We start from the raw sequence: 22280 nt of genomic DNA, 5'->3' as shown, positions 1-22280 counted from the left end.
ACACCTATGTGGTCCAGGAGGGCAAAATAAAATTTTTAGTCTGTTTTTCATGATAGGGAAAGAACATTAGAAGACAAGCTTTTCTGGTCTCCTTTCCAGGACCATGTCAGTGACTAGACCATGGATTTTGAGAGGCCTTAGGATCTCAGCCCAGGACTGTGGGGAAAAGAAACCTAAAAGGAATGCATGCAGCAAACCAGATTAAGGACATGGCTGGTGGTCAGAGCTGGAAGTTCCGTTACTGAGACAAGGTGGAAGCCAGGAGGCAGAAACCCAAAAGAAACCAGAGCCAAAAGTGACAGTTCGCGAAGCTCAAGGCCAAAGCACAAGACAGGAATCAGAGGAGCAATGAACGCTGAGCAAGAATGTCCAGTGTCAGCATTCAGAAAATGCCCTCATGACAGCTCTTGGAGCAACAGTGCTTCCTTACCCCCGACTTTGGGCAGCTCCTTTGGAAAGCAGCCACCACGGCTGGGCTTTGGGAGTGTGATTAATGTTGGAGTCAGCAGTTTTACACTCTGAGGAGACAGAATAGAGACAAGCTCTTCATACCTAAGATGTTTCTGGAGTCATAAAACTCAAAACAGTGTCATTGAGGCAGGGCCTGGACTAGGGTGGGTGAATGAGGTGCCTAGGATGCCAGACACAAAGAGGCATTTACTCTTAGGGTCATAAAGATGCGGGTCGCTCAGGCTCAGAGAAGGGAAGGGCGCCTCCCCATCCAAGGCCGGGCAGCACCGGATCTGACACCTGATGGTCTCTGTATCCCTTTCACATTAAGCAGTGAATCCGTTCCTAATGAGTCTATGGCACTCATAGTATTTCTTGAAATAAAATACATAGTTAAAATTTAGTTATTCCCTGGCATTTAATAATGTAAGATGGATGAAAATAATCTCTTAAATTAACGCAACAGAAAAATTTCGGTTAACACCATAGTAAGACATTCTTTCTTATCCTTTTGTTGGCCAAAAAGTTGTAAATACCTCCTAAGAGTCTATTTGCTTCAAAAACAACAGCGAGGAAGTTACTAACAGACCTCAGCAAATGCTTGCTGAAGGAATAGATAATGAATTAGAACTGAGGACAGGGAGAATGGGACTCACATGAACTCTATGAAAGTATTCAGTATTCTTTATTTTAGTTTCATCTGCTGGTTAAATAACAAGCTTGTTTTATTTCATACACTATTTCTTTTACACATTTTTACAGAAGGTGTAAGAGGTATCTGTATTAAGTACCCACAAGCTTTCCTCTGATTTATCATTTAAATCACTCTGATCCTAACCGGGTAAGAGGTTAACGAAAGAAAAAGAACAACTGAAATAGTATAAAACTTTATCCAACCATTTAAAAAACGATTTACCGGTTAATTTTGATTTGGGTTGATTGTGAAGAGCTCCTCAAAATCCATATTCTAAATATAAATAGGGGTTTCTTTAATGTTCCATTCAAGAGGTGATTTTCTGTCTTTCTTTTTTCCCACTAGGCTCCACAGATTGGGCTGTACCCTCTCTGCTTCTCAGTCTGTCATCTGTCATCAGGATTTATAGTTGCTGACAACATGCTTCAATAATTCACAAGGAATGGAGACCATTTTGTGTTCCCCCTTTTCTCAGTTGGCTCAGTGATGCAGACAGATTAAAAACATGCTTTTTGTCAGTGAACTAAAGCGAGAGGAATCAGAGACACCCTAGGAGCAGTAATACTGAATACGAAACATTTTCCCACCAATGCACCACTGGATAAAACCAGAAACAGTCCAGGGTCTGTCGTCCATTGAGTTTCGCTTGCCTGGTGACTGTAGCAAAGTTAAGCCTGCTCTCCTGCCATTCTCCCAAAGGTGGAGTTGATTTATACTGGCAGCTAAATGTACTGGTTTTCAAGTTTTAAGGAAGGGAAATCTAAGGACAAAATGAAATTCTATATTCAGGCACTAGCACTTTATAACCTGTGGCATTTGTTTGATAATTATGTTAGTAAAATGTGTAACTATTATGCATTGTTTCCATAGCTCTCTTCAAGAGGAGATGCCTTTTATTTCTACATAGCCTCTGACAGCAGGGCAGGAAAGAGAAGGCCGTGGAGCCATAACTTCCTCAGAGTCCAAGACAAAGAGCCTCCTGAGGCCATGTCGTTGCTTCATGTTTCTTTAATATTAAATATAACAAGTTCTGTGTCAGGCTCAAATCCCCAGTCCGGCCTCACCTCAGAGGCGTCCTGGAGCCTGTCAGGGCTCATGGTGTCCTGACTTTGTTGATTGATTCTGCTCATTGTAATTCAGCAGCCAAGGAATAAGGTGCCTCCTTCCTGCAGCCAGCTCCTCTCCCTGAGCAAACAAGACTGCAGCTCAAAGGCAACATAGACCACAACTTACACAGCCAGTTTCAATACTCGGTTCCTCTCTGAATCCGGTAACTAGACCCACACCAGAAGGTGGACGCATCCTTCTAGATAAGGAATGTATTTATGTAGGTTCGCGCAAAAACCAAAGAAGAAAGAACAGGGTAGACAAGAAAGTCCTATACTGGACCTTGCAACTGAGCCGAGAGCTGTTTCATGGCATCTAGCTGACCACTTCAGCTTGCTCACATATGTGTGCCCTTGCAGACTTTGGCTTGCCTTGACTTTTCAGTTTGATTTTGGCATTAGTGGTTTTCATGGATTTTTCTTCCTTGTTTTTCCACATATCTCATGCCTTTATTAAAGTGTATTTTGGATAGACTGATCTAGCAATTGAGTAAAAATTGTGTTTTTGAAAAATATTATTTGCAATAGAATATTACAGACTTCACTATCCGGAAATCAGCTGACATCTGATGTATTCTTATATATCTATATATAAAAATGTAAATAGATAGTTCTAGACATAAAATATTAACTATATTTTTATGTAGTTTTCTTTAGGCAAGTATATATAAAATTTAACCTCAGTTCCATTTGGCTTTTGGCAATAAGTTGGTATCAGGCTTTTTATCTCATTGTCAAATGCACACAATTAATAAATGAATTGAAAGAATATAATTTTTCCTTTGGTTTCATTTAAAATGTAACTTGAGATTGGAGTAAAACAGAGTCAATATCAACAGAGGCCCAGAACCTTCCATATATTTTAATATGATAAGCCTTCGGTGCCTGGAACCACAGCCCATGAGGTCTACATTGCTCCGGAAATTCCAGTCTTCAAAATCTGATTTTTGTTTTTCTCCTCCATCATGTTTTGAAGCTTGTGTTGGTTCCAATAGAGTTGCCAGTTCACTCCTAAAACTTTGTCCCAGGCTGAAGAAAGAACTTGCTCCAAAATGTGTTCCGTCTGACAACAGCAGTGTCCCAGCCCTTGCCTCAAAAAGGTGAGTGTTAAAATTATCATGGCTCCAGATGCAAGGGATGTGGTCTAGGCTTCACTGCAGGGGCTGCTGGGAGCAACTAGCTCCCCCAGGTATATGCCACATAGACACATCAAAATACTTCAATTTAGTTTATTTTTTCTCATACCATTACCACTACATAGTAATTCCTCCAGTGGCAGGCAAACTTATTCCCAAGATTATTTCCTTTTCTTTCTTTCTCTCTCTCTCTTTCCTTCCTTCCTTCCTTCTTTACTTCTTTCCTTCTAATATCTACTACTCTGTGGATGACATCCAAAAAAACAAGTGATCTTGAAGTATTTGGTTGTGACTTCTCTAGACCTTTGTATTCTGGCTTTGAATTCCAAAAAAAATAAATAAGAGAGAGAGAAAGAAAAGAAAAAGAAAAAACACACAAAAGAATCCCCAATTTAACAGTGAGATTGCTCCCTTAAATAACATTTTATATATTATCTTTGCTTATTTTGATAGAAGTTATAAGTTTTAAAAAATTCATTCATTCACAACTCAGCAATTATTTGTTGAGAACCTACCTACTACACACCAGAAAGGTAAGGTATCTGTCCTCACAATGCTTAGTTTTAATTGAGGGAGATATTTAATAAATGAAATAACATTCTTTTTAAATTAAAATAATTTCAGAGAATGAAACATGCTTGTAATGAACTCTGATGACTTTCCCAGATACCTCTTCAGGTCTAATGTTCTTCTGTCCCCCGCCAGTGGTAATGCCATCAACAGACAGCCCTCACTTCTCAGCCTTCTTTGGGAATTACCTTACCTAAAGAGAGTCACCTTGCCCAAGGTCGTGTTCCCTTTATCGGGTAGTCTATATCCAAAAACTAGTCAACATAGAGGTATAAAGGATGGACCCCTTACCTTATCTCAGGGACCCTGAAGATCCATACCAGCTTTCTGTAGGGTCAGCTGAGGCCTTTGTTGAGACTACAACATAGCTCAACTTCTTCCTTTGTCCAATCTTGTTTCCTTCCCTTCCATAGGCAGGGACCCAAAAACACTCCCTTATAAACTTCCTGCTTACTAATCTCTGCCTCAGTCTACTCCTTGGGAGCCCTGACCAACAACAGTTACTACCAGCAGGGGACCAAGAAAACAGACACTGAATTAGAATTGGGGGTCAAGATTTTCTGCTACCTAGCCAGGAATAAAGACACCATCCCTGGTGGCGGAGATGGATGCTGTGCATGGACCCAACAGAAGTCCAACTGGCTAGCGGCAGAGACCAATGCCAAGTCCTCAGTATAGCACCAACCCTTGAGGATACCAACCAAACGCTTGGTGGCAAGTTAACCACATTAGACCTCTTCCATCCTGGAAAGGACAGTGGTTCATTTTGACGGGAATAGAAATATATTCTGAGTTTGAGTTTGCGTTTTCCTCCCATGTGGCTTCAGCCAGCACCACTGTTTGAGGACTTACAGAACATTTAGTCTCTGGGCATAGGATACCTCACACACTGCCTCAGAGTTAGGTACCCACTTTAAATAAAAGGGGATGCAGGAGTGGGTACATGACTGAGACCTACTTGTGCTATCACATACTGTATCACCAGAGGCTGCTGGCTTGGCAGAGTGATGGAGTGGTACTTTCAAATTATAGCTGAGGTAGCAGCTTTGAGATTATACCTTGTCAGGAAGCGGTAGGGGTAATCACCAAGGTTACAGTGTGTACTTGATATCAGTGAATTTTAGATGATGCTGCACCCTCAATAGGTAGAATACATGGGTCCAGGAATCAAGGGATGGAGGCTGGAATGGCTCTGCTTACCATTACTCCCAGTTAGCTGCTTGGAGAATTTGTCTTCCTCTCCTTGCATCTTAGCATTCTGTGGGTTTAGTGGTCCTGGTTCTCAAAAGGGGAATGCATTCACCAGAGGACACAGCAAGAGTCCTATTAAACTATAAGCTACAGCTCACTCCTGAGCATTGTGGGCTCCAACAGGCAAGAAGGTGCTGCCTCTTGGCATCAGGAGAAGATTGGGAGACTGTTATACAAGGGAGGCAAGGAAGAATGTATTTGGTACCCAAGTGATTTTTTAGGTGCCTCTTGGTATTGCTTTGCCCAATTTTGACAGTTTAGAAGCCTTAGTCAGAGAAGGACATGGTGATTAGGAGCTCAGATCCCTCTGGTCTGGTTCATGCTAGCAGGTAAGACACATAGACCCATGGAGGTGCTAGATAAGGTTGAGGAGAATATACAATGGGTGACAGAGGAGGGACACAATGAGTTTCGCTTGAGATCCCAACACTGGCTGCAGTGGCTGGGGCTGTATTTCACGCCACTAAACCTCAGTAAGTTTTACCTGAGAAAGAGATACACCAGCATCCTAACAAAGCTGCTTCCAGACGGTGCACAAAGCAATGGATTCAAAGGGTGGATTTTCATGAACTCTGTGAGGTACTACCCAGATCCTCATTCAGTACAAAAAAATGTGCTCCTCAAGATGCCAGGTGTACTACAAACAGGTAACTTTAGCTGTCAGCTGTCTTTGGAATTGTCTCAACTGAAGAGAGCTGCTGCACCTCTTTGGGCCAGCTGGCCTCCAGGAACTGGTTGGTGGGAGGATATAAAATCTTGTCACCTCTTGCTGAAACTTGGTATATCTCTAAAGGGCCATTGCAGTTTCAGAACTTAACTGTGGGGTTGGCTGAGGCCTTTGCTGAGACTGTAGTTGTAGCCATCTTCTCCCTTTGCCCAATCCTCTTATTTTCCTTCCCTTCCTCAGGTGTTGGTCAAGAGAAACTCTAATAATCTGCCTACATGCAAAACCACTCCTCAGTCTCTGGTTCCCGGGGAGCCCAACCTGAAACAGTACTATGAAAAAAATAAAACAGGGTAAGGAATAAATATCAGATATCAGGAGGGGCTGCTGTAGTTAAGTTGGTCAGGTAAGGCTCCTCTGAGAAGTTGATGTTTAAATGGATGTGTCAATGATGAGAAAGGGCAGAGAAAGCTCTGGAGGTTAGCATTCCAGACAGAGGGAAGTATGAAAACCCTGAGGAGAGAATGAGTTTGACATATTCCAGAAAAAGAAGGAAGGCCGGTGTTAACTCAAGCATGGTAAATGAGAAAGAAGCTGGCAGAAAGAGTGGCCAGATCATGGAGTTTGAACTTTATTCTAAATACAAGAAGAAAGTATTAGAAATAATTAAAAATATTGCTTTGACTTCTGTATAGTGAATGGCTTGCAGGAGTTGAAGAGTAGAATAAGAAAGAATAGTGAGTTATGAGACCATGTAATCACCCAGGAAAGAGATGAGGTGTTTTAGACAAGGGTAGAGGTGACAAAGTATGGTTGTCTTTTGGTATTTATTTTGGAGGTGAATCTAAAAGAAGTTGTGATGGATTACATGCAGGACAATGAAAATTAAAAAATTAAAGATGACTCCTAGGATAGGCCTGAACAATTGGGGCCATGTCACTAATTGAGACGGGAAAGAATAGTAGAGGAGTATGTTCAGAAGAGGGAATCTAAAACAACCTGAGGATGGGGTACAAAGTTCCCAGGGAGGAAGAACAGATTCGAAGGTTAGATTACCTAATTAAGGAGTAAGTTCGACTTGGTCAATGTGTTCAGCCTGGGTCTCAGTTTCTTAGTTTCCTGTTCTTTCCTAGGCAGTTATGATTTGGTAGACCTCAATTTATAATTATCTATAAACTAGTTAAAATTTCTCAGAGATTCTAAATTTTCTGCAACCTCCCAGGTGACGGTATTGCTGTGGTCTGAGGAAATTTTGAGCAGTAAGTTTCCAGTGAAAATAACATTGTTGTGTCAAACAGACCCAGCTTTGATTTATTTCCAGGCCAATTATTCGTTGTGTAATGTTGGGTAAGTTTAAATCTTCTCGGAGCTTTAGTTCCTTGTGAAAATAGGAATAATATACCTACCTCATAAAGTTGCTGGGAGAATTAAATGATGTCATGTCTCTAGAGAATAAAGCAAGTAACCCAGTTCCTTACTCATAAGAAGGCTCACTAATTTAGCCTTCTTTCCATCTCTCTCTCTCTAAAAGGCCGTATATTCACAAATTATATTGGAGTTTTAAAAGAATCATTATAAGATCTTTGGCAGTTAGAGAATTAACATGTATGGTTATGACTATTGCTAAGTAGCTCCAATGGTCCACATAATATAGTCGTCTGAATTTTGTCAAGGTACATATTGAATCCCACACACTGAGAGGAGGCTAGTTGGCAGGAGTGAGTCACTTTCCTGGGGTGGGAGCCTATCCAGTGCCAAACATCCTCATCTCAGCCTGACTTTATGGTTTTTAGCTTATCTTCCCATCCACCCACCTTTTGTGAAGCAAGAAAGTCTCTGCATCTTATGGAAAATGCCCCTGATAACCAGAGGAACAAACAGAAAAAACCAAACAACTCAAACCAACCACTGAATAGTGTTGGCATGGAAGTAAAGAGAAAGTTAAGAAATCTAAGAAATAGTGATGCTTATAAGGAAAAATAGGAGCTGGGGATAAATTATGGAGTGGAAATTCCACATTGGAAGTGGATTAGATCCATGATATGAATGCTTTTACTATCTGCACCATAAGGAAATACAGAAAGGTAATTCACAAACTATTTCAATAAATTTTCCAGACAGAATTTATATTATTAGCTTTATAAATGACTCTAGTCCTCTGTTTATAGATTTATAAAGGTCTTAAGGGGTCAGTTAAAAGTTTTAAGTGATACTTGACTGAACTTTATGGGAAAAATTCTGTGCTATAAATGGTATGTGTGATTTTGGGAATTTGTAAATATCTTAGGACATATCTCTTAAGAATGTCGGAGTTTGTTGTAATTATTTTTAATACTACCACATAGTCCTGTTGTATAGCAAATTGTAAAATGAAAATTATTAACCACTGGCCTGGTAATCACAATGTAAAGAGAGGATTTTCATCTTTAATTTCCTGTTTTACAATAAGGCTATGACATTTGTCAATGGATATTCAACACCATGTACACAAGGCTCCATGCTACAAACTATCTGGACAAATAAGACACGGGTCCCACCCTCTGCTGAGGAAGAGAAAATACTGGCTCTATGATGCAAATAAAACCTTGAGAATTGGGAGGGTGAATTGTCTTGGGGAAAGGATATTGGGATCTATGACTGACAGAAGGTCATAACATTGGTGTGTTTAAAAAGCTTTTAATCCCTTGGTAATCATCTAGGGAAAGAAAAGGGAGACAGCATTTATTATGATACTAAAAGTGCAGAGCTAGCTCTAAAAAATCTGACACATCCTAGATATGATAAGCATATCTCAGCACTTTTGATCTCTGTGAAGTCACTTAACTTTGATTGGATACTCCTTGTAGTAGCTAGGGCTAACACCTCTAAAGATAGATATATTTCCACAAAAAATGATTTTTACACTCATACCCATAAAAAACAGCAGTCTTGCTTTTCAGAAGGCTCTGAGCAATTTCAATATTATGTTCCTTTCATTCAAAATTTGTAGTCCTTGTAGGAAGGACGACCCCACATTCCATTGTTGTTTGAAGAATCTGAGTTGAATTCTGTGGACAAGTTAGGCTATGTTGCAGAAAGATTGGTATTTCCTCTGGCAGGTTAAGGGGAATGAACCACAAGATTGAGTAAAATTCAGCTGGGCACTAATGCCTTTATATTATCTTCTGGAATCCTCTTTTAAAATGCAAATACTCCAGAGAAGGTAATACATTAAAGAACATTAAGGAGTAAAGCCATTAAGAGAGCTGCCGAGGTCTATTTTCATCCTACTTTTAATAACCACCACAGAATGTCACTCTTTCTTAGAAGTCTTTTCAAGACTTTTCAAGAATTCAGTTGGAAGTCTTATCAGAGGAGATTTCCTGGTCTCCTGAGAGGAGGTATGTTATCCGCTGGTATTACTCCATTGAAGTGGGGAGGGAGAATGTAGCGTGGTATTCCAATAGTCTTAATCAAAGGGGGGAAATAAACTTTTGTTGGGAATCTCCCATACACCTGGTTCTGTCCTACGTGCTTTGCATATGCCAGCTCATCAAATCCTTTCTCTGACGCCATTATGCTGTTAATCACCGATATATGGATGGGAAACTGAGGCTGTGGGAGATTAAGTAACTGCTACAAAGAGCTAATAAGTAGCAGATCTTGGAGTTAAACTTGACCTATCTCATTTCAAAACTCATTAACTCAAGAAAAAGATAGGCATCTTACCTATGGAATTTAGTCCAAGGCATTTTGGTTCTCTCCCTCACCTCATGGGTCTACTTGATTCTAATTTGTTGTACAGGGGAGTTCAGAGGATCCTTCAAGAGAAGAAGTGTAGAGGTTAAAATGCAAAAATATTAACTATTGTGAGACCTATTATTGAGCAAGACTAGAGTAGCAACAGAAGAAAGGGTATTTCCAATGTCCTATTCTGAAGAAGTGCCTCATTTCTTTATTTTTAGAATGTTTAAAAAATTATTCTATGACAAAGCTAAACACAATCTTACCATATGATCCACACTCCCAGGTATTTACCCAAATGAGGTGAAAACTTAACTTCCACATAGAAACTCACACACAAATATTTATGGCACTTTTAATTCTACTTGACAAAATTGGGAGCAACCAAGATGTTAACTCAACAGATGAATGGATAAAAAAATGGTGGTAACCCAGTCAATGGACTATTACTTGGCAATCAAAAGAAATGAGCTATAAAGCCATGAAAAGACATGGAAGAAACAGTGCATATTGCAAGTGAAGGAAGCCAGTTTGAAAGGCTACATACTATATGAATCCACTCTGGAAAAGATAAAACTATAGAGAGAGTACAAAGAACAGAGGTTCCCAGGGGCTCAGTGGGGGTGGTGGCAAGGGAGAGGAACAGGTGGCACACAGGTCATTTTTAGGGCAGAGAAACTATTTTCTATGATACTGGTGGACACATGACTATGCATGTGTCAATACCCATAGAACTATGCACCGCAAAGACTGAATCCTAACGTAAACTATGGACTTTAGTTAATAATAATGTATCAATATTGGTTCATCAATTATACCACACCAATGCAAGATGTTAATAATACGGAAACTGTGGGTGGAAGGCGGGGGGTCTTGGAAAGGAAGTATATGGGAACTCTCTGTACTTTCTGCTCGATTTTTCTGTAAACCTAAAGCTACTCTTAAAAGTCTATTAATTTTTAAAAACTCATTCTAGTATTATCCCATTCTTCCTATGTCTTATTAAAGTATGAGAGAAATAGCTAGAGAGCAAAGAAGGAATAAAAATAGTGTAAAGGAAAGAGAGAAGCAGAAAAAAATATGAAAATTATAAAAAGAGAAAGAAAACAACATTTGTGCCACCAGGGGAGAAAAAGATCAGAAATTTACAGAGCCATCTTCCCTTTTTTTTTTCTTTATTTTCTTCCTTTGTTCTTTTTTTGGGGTAAGGGGTGGGGAGGACGACTTCAGCAAGCTTAGAATGTGGAGTAAGATGACAGAATGGAATCTTAAAAATATGCACCTTCTCTAGGAACAAGCATTTTACTTAGGGCGGCTGCAGGGCCAGGATGTCTGGCACAGTGTATATTTATGAAACGGTTAAGCTTGAGATGGGTAAGCTCCAACTTTTGGTGGTTGGGGAAAGAGGGTGTTTATTGTTGTGACTCTGGAAAAATCACTGGCTGAACAGCTGGGAACCTGCTTTCAGTTTGGACTCCAGGAGTAAACAGGGTGCACTGGGGTTACTGGAAACCAGAGGTAGTGGTGATAGGCATCCCCAGAGGGAGGTGAAGGACTTTAAAGAGGATATGAGAGGATATTCCCCAAACAAACTTTCCTTTTCTGTTGAGGTATAACATATATAGTAAAGTGCGTGAATCTTAGGTGTACAGTTTGTGAATTTTTATTTATGAACATACTTATGGATCCACAAACCACATTAAGATACAGAATATTTCCAGTATCTCTGAAGGTTTCTTTGTGCTCCTTTCCAGTGAATACCTCTGTCCTCAGAGGTAATCACTCTGACTTCTATCAGGAAAAATTAGTTTTGCTGCACACCTTATATAAATGGAGTCATAGTATACGTACTCATTTGTATCCAGCTTCTTTCACTCAACATTATGTCTGTGAGATCCATCCACATTCTTACATATAATAGCGATTTGTTCTTTTTTATTCCTATTCAGTATCCCATTGTATGAAAATACCATAGTTTATTTATCCATTCCATTGCTAATGAAGATTTGGGTTGTTTTAATGTTTTTACTGTAATGAATACATTTGCTATGAGCATTCTTGTATATGTCTTTTGGTGGATGTATGCATTTATTCCTTTTGTGTGTATACCTAAGAGTAGAATTGCTGGGTTGTAAGATAGGCACATAGATACTGCCAAACAATTTTCCAAAGCATTTATACGACTTAAATTTCCACTAGCAACATTTGAAGATTCCAGTTGTCCCACATCTTCACCAACTTTTGCTGTTACCTGTCTTTTAAATTTTAGCCATTCTGGTGAGTATAGAGTAGTATCCATTTTGGTTTTAATTTGTATTATCCTAATGAATAATAAAATTGAGCATTTTTTCCCCCAAATAATTATTGATATTTTGGATATCCATTTTGTAAAGTTCTTACTCAAGTCTTTTGCCCATTATTTAAATTGGATTGCCTATCTTTTTATTACTGATTTGCAGTTATTTATATACTCTAAATATAATCCTTTTGTCAGATACGTGTTGCAAACATCTTCTCTCAGTCTGTGATTTGTCTTTTAACTCTCTTAGTGATGTCTTTTGATTAATAGAAGTTCTTGATTGTGATGAAATTTAATTTATCTTTTATTTTATATTTAGCGCTTTTCTTGTACTATTCAAATCTTATCTCAAGTTCACAAATCTATTATTCTGTTCTCTTCTAAAAGTTTTATTTTTTACTTTTAGATCTGTAATTCATGTCTAATTAATTTTTGTATATGGCGTGAGGTAGAGTCAAGGTTCATTTTCCTCCCACATAGATATCCAATTACTGCAGCAACATTTATTGAAAATTTCTATCATTTGCTCCTAAATTACTATGGTGCTTCTGTTGTAAATCAGATGACTATATATACAGATCTTTTCCTTTATTCTACTTTGTTTCATTGTGTTATCTGTCTGTCTTTATGCCAGTACTACATTATCTTAATTATGAAGCTTTATAAAAAGTATTCATGTCTTGTCTTTACTGTTCTAGATACTTAGCATCTCCATATACATTTTAGAATCAGTTCTAATTAAACTCTTCTTTCTTTACAATTATCTTTCAGTAAGTTGTAGCTAGCACATTTTCTAATTTTTTATATTTAACTTTACTTTTATTCAAAGTTACATATGTGCATAGTTTAGTTATATCCGTACACAGTTTAAATAGTCAAATACAGTCATGCACCACATACTGACGTTTCAGTCAACGACGGACCACATATATGACCGTGGTCCCATAAGATTAGTACCATATAGCCTAGGTATGTAATGGGTTATACCACCCAAGTTTGTGTAAGTACACTCTATGATGTTTGCACAGTGACACAATCCCCTAACGAACCATTTCTCAGAATGTATCCCCGACGTGAAGCAGCACATGACTGTAGTTCTGTAAGGCTTTCAGTGAAAACCAATGGTCTCTTGTTCCACCTCTTTTTACCACTAAATCTCATTTCAAGAAGCAATCTCTCTCAAGTCTTTTAGCTTTCTTCTGGTATTTAATTTTGTATTTTCAATAATATGCTTCTAGTTTTATTTCTTAATTTTCAGCTTTAGATGTTATCTACTAACTTCCTACTATGGAGGATAATTTAGTTCTCACATTTTCTCAACATAATTTTTGTTAGACCAGTATTCATTAGTTACACTATTATTCCCTTGTAAATATTATTTGGGATGCTTTTTATTTCTCTGAGGATTATGAGGATTTGTTATGGTTTTCGTTTGAAGTTTTCTTCTGTTTCATTCAATGCCTCTCTTTTCTCTGATTCCTTTCATTCTATTTGTTCTGTTTTGGTCTACGTTCTTCATATCATAGGTCTTCTTCATATTCTGTGTTATTATTGGCTGTGTGCTTATATTTAAGGTACCAAAACAGGTTGCTTATAAACTCTCAATGAGTGGATGGGCCTTGCTGAGTAGTGGGCTTCAGTCTAAGATAATCTGGCTGAGCGTTTTCTTAAAGGCACCCAAGCTGTCAAGAGCTGTAGGTCTTTTTGCTGGGTCAGTTTCTCTAGAAGTGAATCCTCCAATTTTATGCCTGAGGGTTATGAGTTCCTGTCAGCATTCTGGGACTGAGTGGGAGAAGGGGCTGGGGTGGGGATGGGAATGGTTCACATTCCAGAAGTTTCACATTTGGTCTGTTCTCCCTGTTTTTACTACAGTTGTCCTTTAAGATGTGTGGTGAGGTGAGGCTGGAGTCTCTCCGGTTCAACCTCTCCAGTGAGCAAACATTTTTTTTTCTTTCATGGTGGGGGAAGAGGTGGTCATTTGACTCAACAGCCTTGGGGAGGAGACCCAGGAGATTGATTGTTTCTTATACAAATTTTCAACTAAGCTCCCGCCTTTCAGCTTCACTTGAACCCCTGCTTTCAGAGGTCATGGATGCCCCAATTATGGAGAGTTTCTGTGGTTTTGTAATGTGCATTTCTTATTTCCGGAGTTACCTTAAGGCTTCCCCAGCTCAAACCACTTCCGGGCTCTTTCTAGCTTTCCAGGTTAGTAACCACTCATTGCTTTGATCTGCAGCTTTCAAAATTTTGTTGTCATTTCTCTTCCTGTTTTCTTTATACTTGTGGATTTACAAATTTTAATACATTTACTGCCTTCTTAGTGAGGTTTCTGGAGGGAAAAAAGCAAATACTTGTGTTCAATCTACATTTTAACTAGAAGCTGGTTAGTCAATATTTAAGAATTTAAAGTGAGCTCTTGCCTGAAAATAGAGTGACCAGCTCCTGATGTCTCTGAAACATACGCAAAAGTTGCTCTTTCCCCACTGCTGTCCTCCTAGCTGATTGATGAAGAACACTGCGCCTACGTAGCAAGTCCCTTTGAGAATGTGATGAATAAGATGGGAACCAAGAAGTGGATCATCACCAAGGAGACATTTTGAGACTGGCTTTTCTGGTCATATTTAGGATCAAGTCCCCACAAAAATGTGGCAACATTATATGTCAAACGGCTGTTCAGGATTTATTGGCTTGATTATTACAGGACAAGTACAAAAGAAATGACAGAATATAATCATTATTGAACACATGGTATTTATTTAGGAATGATTATTTTACTGATTTGTTGCAAAGACTAGAAATCTAATTTGGGATATCAGTGGAACATTCAGGTTTTATTTATCAGGAACCCTTCAAGTATGTGAGCATATTTTAAATATCCTCTTTTAGTCTTCACAGAATTATTTCCATACTTTACACATAAATGTTCCTTTTGTTACAACAAGGCATAAGTGGTGATTCTAGATATTCTAAAAAATACAGATACATCAAGAAACTTGACTCTAATCTGTGATAATGTTTTCTTTCACCATTTTGCTTTGTGCAGCTGCAAAATTAGGCTGCATTTTTTTCTTTTAAGAATGAAATAAATCTTAGCAATTGAGGGAGCTTAGTGACATGTTGCTCAGGTGCCATTGCTGGTGAATTGCACAGCCTTATCTCAGATAACAGCCTTGTTAGCTTCCACTATCATGAATGAAGATTTATTTAGCATCAATAATGGATAGTCTGCCATTGCCAGATTTAGATGCTGCTAAGATCAATTTTACACAGTTAGAAAAAGTATGCGATAGGATGAAAATATGTATGTTTGAGAGTACCAAACTAATAGATCTGGATATAAAACTCCGCTTAGGAGACTTCAGAAATTTTGAGATTTTTCAGACTATCCAAATACATGGAGCATTTAAAGGTGAGGAAGGTGGAGGAGGGTAGCAGAATGGGAATTATTTCAGACATGTGAGGCCGTTTGTAGGAGTTATGAGTGAGCAAAGAGAATGAAGGGAATTGCACTTAATTAAAGGGAACGAGACATATGAAGAGTGTTCAGTGAGGTGGGGAAAAGCCTGGACACCCAAGAATGTCTTGAGTGTTGTGTATGTATATTAGCTTTTTAGTGAATGGCAGCTGAGGTTGTAACAGAGAAACTGACAAAGTGCTGTAGAAGTTAGAGTTTGGAGCTGACACAGTATTTATAAAGCTACGCCCATGAGGTCCAGTCCCCAAGCAGTGTCACATTTACAGAAGCACAGCACAAACAGGCAAGTCAAGCTTTAATATGGTTCTCAAAAATATTTGAAGAAGTCCAAGGATGTGATCCAAAGCATTTCTTAAGACAGTCTTTTGCTTTTCTAATCTGCAGCACCCAGCTCCCAGACCGTTATGTGCAGAAGTCTATAGATTCACCTGGCTTTATTGAGCAAGTTGTCTAATAAAAAGAACAGAACCTGGTTTTAGACATTGTTAGGAAGATTTTGAGAAAGGCATTGGTACAAATATTGTTCAAGTAGCTTCTAGATTGTAGAAGGCTGGACATTCTTTTCTTTGCATCGAACCAAGTTTAAGGGAAATGTGAGCCACCTGTATTTCTTGGCCTTCTCATAAATAGTTCAGAATTTCCTTGGATACCACAACATATCCTATGTGTTTGTGATGGAAGCTTTACTGGCATGACTACGGTTGTTACTGAGAGAGCTGTGATGCCCCAAGTCTTTCTCCTTGAGTTATTATCTGTTCAGGAAGAAGACTGGATGGAGGTTTTAAAGAAGAGAAATGCTCTTTTGAAGGAGTCATGAGTCCCTGTTGTGTAGGCCCCTGTGAACACCAATGCAATGGGGAAAAAAATTAGCAGGTTGCACTTTTTAGCAATAAGGCGCCTACTAGTGCTAATTGAATGATTAAAATCTGTACTAAAAGCTTATGATTGCAAAAATTCCTGTAAAAATCAGTACATTTGAAGCAAGCCAATTGATTTAATAATTCAGCCTAAGCAAATGTTATCTTTGATAAGTTACAACAGTGAGAAAAGTTCAAACTTGTTTAATACAACAGACTAAAGGACAGATGCATTTCATTTTTATATGAAAAAATATTTTCCCAAACCCAATCCAGAAAGTCATGCACCATTAAAACATAAAATTTGGCTGAAAAGTTCACATCAAAAATCATCCTTTGTTTTAATATTTGCCCTTGAGAAATCCTGGAGTAGATTTATGACTCTTTGTAAAATCAAATCAGAAGAATAAATATTCATTAAGCACATATGACATGCCAGGCTTTGCCTTAAGTCCTATGGGAAGAACAAAGAAGTTTCCTGGCTTCTTAAAATCTTGTAGAGGAAAATTGTTAAGAATTGAAAGCTTAAATAACATCATAAGATATAAGTAATACTTTAAGACAACAATGGAAAAGAACATACAAGGCCAATTATAAATACAAGTCAGACATTAAAATTCCTTTGGGAATCAGTGGTTCAGCTATTTGGCTAAAGAACAGGGTTTTTGAAAAATAGTAGAGGAGACAAGTTTAGAAAGATAAATTGAATTAAAATTATGGGCCTTAGATGCCAGGCTAAGGTTTTAGAACTTGATTTTGTAGGGAAATAATTGAAAAGCTTTAATTCTAACCTTAAGTGGAGAAGTGACAAAAACAGAGCAGCATGTCGGGGAGATGAATCTCTCATTGTGTGCAAACCAGACAGAGAAACCAGCTACGGAGATGGGTTAAAAGGCTACTGCCATTTTTCAGATAGTCTACAGGTTATTTTTCAGATAGTCCAAGGCTACAAGATGGGCCTCCCATCACCCAAAATTTGGTTCGGGTATCTAGACTGATGATGCCACACACACACTAAGAGAGTATGAAAAGATTTACCACTCACATAATGAAACTTTCCAGGGAGAGCAAGGCAAACTCCCAAGCAGGTCCCAAAATGGCTTGAGTGAGCAAAGAGGAGTGAGTGGCTTGGATCTCTATGTTCCCTCATGTGTTCTGGGGCTTGCATGATTTGAGCTTCCTGCTGGCGCCAAAGGAAGAAGCACACAGGCTTTCTTATCAGCTTGTCCAGAGGTGGGGCAGAAGGAGAAGGGAATGACGTGACTTGAAAGCTGTCAGCAATCAAACACCAAAAATGGAGTCATATTCTTTACTACAGAGATATAGGGTGGTTAAGAGTGATGACGTGCTGAGAGAGGGTGCTGTGTTAATTCTATAAATGAGCTCTAAGCCTCCACCTGATAGAACCTGCACTGTGGAGGTAGGTCTCTGGAAGAAGGGATTTTAATGAGCATGGGTTATATAATGTCCCAGTTAGAGGCCCATTGAGAGCCTCTGGAATGTCAAAGAGGAAGTCTCTAGGGGTTTGAAATAAATATCTCAGCAACCCTTGACCTTTTGTTCATTGTACTTCTTTTTTGAAAAAATATCTAATATATTGTTTTTGTTTTGGAGGAAGATTTTTAAAAAGATGCTAAGCCAAGTGGAGATTGTTTGCATGTGGGATCAGAATTGTAGATTCTGTTGTTCAATAAATTATTCAGTTTTGGTTTGAGCGCAACTTATATGCTGTCAACGTATGTGTGCAGTAAAAATCACCTAGGAAGCTTAAAATGTCCATCCCCGCCCTCAACACCAGGGATTCTGGACGAGAGGTCTTGGATAGATATCAGGAATGTGCCACACGATGAATGTTTCTGATTTGTCAGGGGTTTATGTGCCTCACTTGAGAAACATTGCCCCACCGTGTACCCAGCACTGCACCAGGTTTTTCAGAGGCTTTGGGCAAAGTCTAACACAGTCCTGATCAACGAGAAGTTGATTGCTTTGCTGGCTCTTTCCCTGCTGACCAATCTTTTAACTCCTGCACCTATGAAGTTTGTAAAAATAAAAGCCAAGACTACAGTTCTGTTTAGTGGCTGTTCAGGATTTAGCAGTGATTGTATGAGAAAGGGCTTTATAGGCTTTTTCTAACTCAACTTGCCCAAAGTTCAAATAGTTACCACGTTGCAGTGTAGAAAATTGAGGCTCAGTGAGACTATATGATTCGCATAAGTAATGCAGCCTCTAAGTGGTAAAGCTAGATTTCAAACCTCGCTTGTCTAAATCAAACTCGTGTTATTAACCATGACACTCTATTTATTGCCAGGAGTCTGGGGCTAGCTTTGCAGTCTCACCTGAATGATGATCGGGTGGGTCCCAGAGCACTCAGAGCAGGGGAAAAATTATGCAGTTGTCCACTTAATTTTCTCAAATATTGACAGTAGAATAACAGATGTTGGTCTGATGTCATAAGGGTCTGCCTCCCAGGATAGAACATTCCTCATTGACTGGCATCTCAGCCTTTCCATGGGCTTCTGGAAGTCCTGATCTTTGTAGGTTGCTTCCCTGTAAGCACAGTTTGTCTGGTTTAGAATAGCACTTTTGGGGCCAGGCACTTTCAAGAGGTTGAGAGGACCTAGGGTGGCTGGAGGGGAGTGAGTGAGGGAAAGGGTGACGTGACTTGGGCCTGGGGATGTATAGGGTCCAGATCATAAGGGGCTTTGGGGGCCATCGCTGGACATTTTGTTTCTGTTCTGAGTATGGTGAGAAACAAATGGAGTGTTTTAGACACGGGAGTTAGTGGTTTGATTTTATGTCTTAAAAATAGCCTTTCAGGGGCCGGCTCAGTGGCCTAGCATTTAAGTTCGCACGTTCTGCTTCAGTGGCCCGGGGTTCACTGGTTCTGATCCAGGCACAGACTCACACACTGCTTATCAAGCCATGCTGCAGCAGGTGTCCCACATATAAAGTAGAGGAAGACGGGCACGGATGGTAGCCCAGGGCCAATTTTTCTCAGCAAAAAGAGGAGGATTGGCAGCAGATGTTAGCTCAGGGCTAATCTCCCTCAAAAAAAAAAAAAAAGCCTTTTGGTTGCTATGTGGAGAGTAGATGAGAGGGAAGAAGAGTTGAAGTGGGAAGATGAGTAACAAAATTCTATTTGCATAAGATCATTAGTAATCAATTTAGTGTTGAGGAATTTTGTGTGGGGAGCGGGAGAGGGATGAAAGAAGATGGATGACGCTGCATACCCAGAGGACGGTTTTCCAATTACATTTTCCCGATAAATGTGTGTCTTCTCTCCTGTCTCTCTCCTTGATCTTGGTTGTTTCTCCCTTTCTTTCTCTCTGGCACTTGGCCTTTTGGCCTCCTGCCTTCCCCTTCCTGGACATTCGCCTCCCTCCCTCCATGTCTGTCTTTTCCCCCTTCTTACGCAGAGCCGTTTTACTCCCTTCCAGCTCCATCTTCCTCCAATTTATAATGTATACAACGGGTTTAGCAAATGGGCTGGACACTAGGGTATAATTCAGAACAACATTTTCTCCTCTCACCACTTGCTTCAAATGCTGTGGTATCTCCTCTCCTGTCTCCATTGGTGACATCACAGATTCCTAACAAAGCAGCAGGCAGACTGGATTCTCTCAGCTTTGGTGCGGATCCGCCACGAGCAATGAAAATCACGATGTGAACTGAGACACCAAGAGGTAAAGGCCACTGAAAGAAACTGAAAAATTAGAGGTGAGTGAGATATGGAAAAGACAAAGTTTCCTCTGCAAACTGTACTATGTAACTAGCCAGATAAGATACCTACACAACTAGGCACTACCTGCACAGCTCCAGTTTCAACAGCTAGAATTCGAGATGCAGATGCTTCCTTATCGTGTAAGGGTATTGATCTGCTAATGATTTTGGATTTGGGGAAAACTGCTTTAATCATTTACCCTGCTTAGGAGATTTTAATCTCCTTCTCTTTACCTAACATCCTACTTCCCCCACATCCATGGGTTTCAGGCCTCTTTCTTAGGACTGACGAATGAAGATGAGAGCTTAATGGTGAACAGGATGGCTGCAGATCGCTGAGCAGAACCCTCTGTCTGAAGTGGATTCAGAAAACAAGCTGAGCGGGGATCGTGACCACAAGCTGACTGCCTGGGTGTGAAGTGAGGACAAGAGCTACCTTAAAGTGTTGAGCATGTTCTTGCTCTTTTCCACCTTGACGGCTTGACTGCTCCTCATACTCACGAGCTTCATCCAGTGAGAGGAGGCCTTTGCTGGCTCCTGTGTCATGAGGAGGAGAGGTCTGGGGTGAGGCACAAGTGGATTCTTGTGTAATAACAGTAGCAGCCAAACAACATGATTCTGAAGATACAATGAAATAACTTTGTTGACTGGAGAGTGTTATATAAATGTCACTGGATTGAATTTTAATTTTCTGAGCTGCTGGTTTACAAAACTTAGGACTATTAATGTAATTGAGTGCTTAATTATGTAATTGAGTATATATAATGACAACTTTAGGTCATTGCTTAGAAATTATTGAAATGTATACTTTAAAGTAAGTGATGATTTTATGTCTCTATATCTGTGTCTTTTGTAAGTATGAGTACCTTATATGCGTAGATGTATTTGTATACATAGTGTAATTTTAGTCCTGCCATTTGTGAAAAACAAAGGGACTTGAAAAATTTTGTAAATAAGAATTTGTAATTATGAAGTTTTTAAAGACTGACTTCAAAATAAAAATACCTTTTATTTTCCTCTGATTAGAAAAATTGAAAGCTTAAAAAATGTCCTGTAATTCAGACAAGCATAAAGAGAAAGTTAATAATCACTACAGTGAAGAAATTACTCCGAACATATAATTATAAAAAATAATCTACAAAATAAATTATAAGCATTTTTCCATTTCAATAAACATAAATACTACAACAATAGTTTTTAAATTTCTGTTGAAATAATTCCAAACCTAAAGAACCCATATCCCCTCCATCCAGATTCCTTTATGTTAATTAACATTTTACCACTTTTACTTCTTCATTTCTCTCCCTCTCTACACACACGCACACACACACACACACACACATATATGTATCTCCATCTTCATTAGTCTTTTTCTGAATCATTTGAGAGGAAGTTGCAAACATGATGCACCATCATTTTTAGATCCTCCAGTGTGTATTTTCCACCCCCAACCTCAAATGAGGAAACTTTCCTATGTTCCCACCATACAAGCTTCTGAATCAGGAAATTAACATGGATATGACACGACCCTCCAATCCACAGACCCCCTTCACATTTCCTCAACTGTCCTTCAAACGTCTCTTTTCCCTTTCTGATCCAGGTCCCAATCCAGAATCGTGTGTTGCATTTAGTTGTCATATCTCTTTAATTTCCTTCTATCTGGAACATTTCCTCACTCTTTCCCTCCTCCACAGCCTTGACATTTTAAATTCTGTATCTGTATTGTGTATTCATTCTGTATAATGTCCCTCAGACTGGGTCTGTTGAGTGATTCCTTTTGCCCAGACTCAGGCCATGCACTCTTGGCAGCAATATCCCAGAAATGATGCTATCTGTGCTCTTCTCAGGACATCACACAGAAGACAATATGACCTTGACCCATCCTGCTGTGGTGACGTAAACCTTGATCACACCATGTAGTAGGCAGACTACTGGCCCCCAAAGATGTCCTAGCTCTAACCCTAGGAACCTGTGAATATGTTGCTTAAATGGCACAAGGGACTTTGCAGATGTATTTAACATTAAAGACTTTGAGATTGGAAGATTATCCTGGATTTTCCAGGTGGGTCTAATCTAATCACATGAGTCCTTTATAAAGAACAGAGCCTTTATTAAGAATATAGAGAACCAGAGAGATGGCAGTGTGAAAAAGACTCAATCCATCATTGTTGGCTTTGAAATTGGAGGAAAGGGGCCCTGAGCCAAGAAATGTGGGCAGGCTCAAGAAGTTGGAAAAGGCAGAGAACTGGATTCTCCCATGGAGCCTCTAGAAAGGAACAGAGCCCAGCTCATACCTTGATTTTAGCCCAGTGAGACTGGTGTTGAACTTCTGACC

General features: G+C 39.3%; 1 long non-coding RNA gene across 1 annotated transcript in view; it reads left to right on the top strand.

Annotated features, from left to right (window-relative positions):
* Positions 1 to 21129, top strand: part of LOC138918410 (uncharacterized) — a 39204-nt gene extending 18075 nt beyond the window's left edge. The window contains exons 2-4 of the long non-coding RNA XR_011427799.1: positions 3227 to 3350; positions 19812 to 19942; positions 20216 to 21129. This is a non-coding gene — a long non-coding RNA (uncharacterized lncRNA). The remainder of the gene's footprint in view (positions 1 to 3226; positions 3351 to 19811; positions 19943 to 20215) is intronic.
* The last annotated feature ends 1151 nt before the right edge of the window (positions 21130 to 22280 follow it).

This window comes from Equus caballus, chromosome 17, assembly GCF_041296265.1.
Source record: "Equus caballus isolate H_3958 breed thoroughbred chromosome 17, TB-T2T, whole genome shotgun sequence".
NCBI classification, from domain to species: domain Eukaryota; kingdom Metazoa; phylum Chordata; class Mammalia; order Perissodactyla; family Equidae; genus Equus; species Equus caballus.
The sequence above is the reverse complement of the archived record's forward strand: the minus strand, read 5'-3'. Positions and strand labels throughout refer to the sequence as shown.